This window comes from Halichoerus grypus, chromosome X (genome assembly GCF_964656455.1).
Source record: "Halichoerus grypus chromosome X, mHalGry1.hap1.1, whole genome shotgun sequence".
Classification (NCBI taxonomy): Eukaryota; Metazoa; Chordata; class Mammalia; order Carnivora; family Phocidae; genus Halichoerus; species Halichoerus grypus.
Genome location: NC_135727.1, coordinates 18,471,975 through 18,473,237, shown reverse-complemented (window position 1 = coordinate 18,473,237; position 1,263 = coordinate 18,471,975). Strand labels below are relative to the sequence as shown.

The window sequence follows — 1,263 nt, the reverse complement described above, 5'->3', positions numbered from 1 at the left end:
CAATCTCTATGCCCAATGTGGGGCTCGAACTCACGACCCCAAGATCAAGAGTTGTGTGCTCTTCCGACCGAGCCAGCCAGGTGCCCAAGGTTTTAATTTAATTTAAGTTTTTGGATTTAAAACGAACACATCAATGATAATTTCTAAATCTACTTCTGGGGAAAAAACACCTTTAAAAATACATAAAAACAGATCTTTGAGCTCGCCGAGTAGACACCATGAGCAAAGCTCACCCTCCTGAGTTGAAAAAATTTATGGCCAAGAAATTATCATGGAAATTAAATGGTGGCAGACATGTCCAGGGAATATTGCGGGGGTTCGATCTGTTTATGAATCTTGTGATAGATGAATGTGTGGAGATGGCGACTAGTGGGCAACAGAACAATATTGGAATGGTGGTAATACGAGGAAATAGTATCATCATGTTAGAAGCCTTGGAGTGAGTATAAACAATGGGTGTGTTCATCAGAAGAAATCAACTGTTTCCACATATCCCCTCCATAGTACCTGTTTTACTACAATATAAAAATCCAGTCGTGTGCATTTTCATATTGAACTTTTTTGTTAAATAAATTTTTATAATAGTCAAAAAAAATACATAAAAACATGTATATAGGGACACACTTTTTTTTTTTTTTTGCCTCAGGCTCCAACATGGCTTGGAACGGCACTGTCAGATTTTGTACTTAAATTTCTGATATTTTGTTCAGTATAGATTGTTTTGCATTCATTTGGATATTTAAAATACTGCATTAAAAATGTGAGGGTTTGGGGTGCGTGGCTGGCTCAGTCGGTGGAGCACGTGACTCTTGAGCTCGGGGTTGGAGTTTCGAGCCCCACATTGGGTGTAGAGATGACTTAAAAATAAATCTTTTAAAAATGTGAGGGTTTGGGCATCCCCTTAAATTTTGCAGCACAGCCAAGCACCTCCCTGGCCTCACCCTAGCCCAGCCCTGACACCAGGGTAGTAGCTGTGGGGCTAGAGGGGAAAGAATCAAAGGGTAAGAAAGAGCAGACTCAAATGGAAGTGATATTCTAGCCTCTTCTTTCATTTCAGAAGCATTCAGTGAGAGATCTTCTAAGTCTATCTGCAGCCTGTTCCACGAGAGCCGGAAAATTAAAGTTTCTCCCAAACATAGGGACCAATAATGAGAGTAAGATAATTTCATCCAGAATCTCTTGCCTTCATTTCAGGTAAGTGATTTCCATGTGGGGAAGCTTAAAACACAGGATTGAGCTGGGGTGGGGAAGATCTCTTTCCCG

The 1,263-nt window shown here is 40.5% G+C and overlaps 1 pseudogene; it reads left to right on the top strand.

Annotated features, from left to right (window-relative positions):
* The first annotated feature begins 218 nt into the window (after positions 1-218).
* LOC118522867 (small nuclear ribonucleoprotein G pseudogene) lies at positions 219-474 on the top strand (annotated as a pseudogene).
* Positions 475-1,263: the final 789 nt, after the last annotated feature.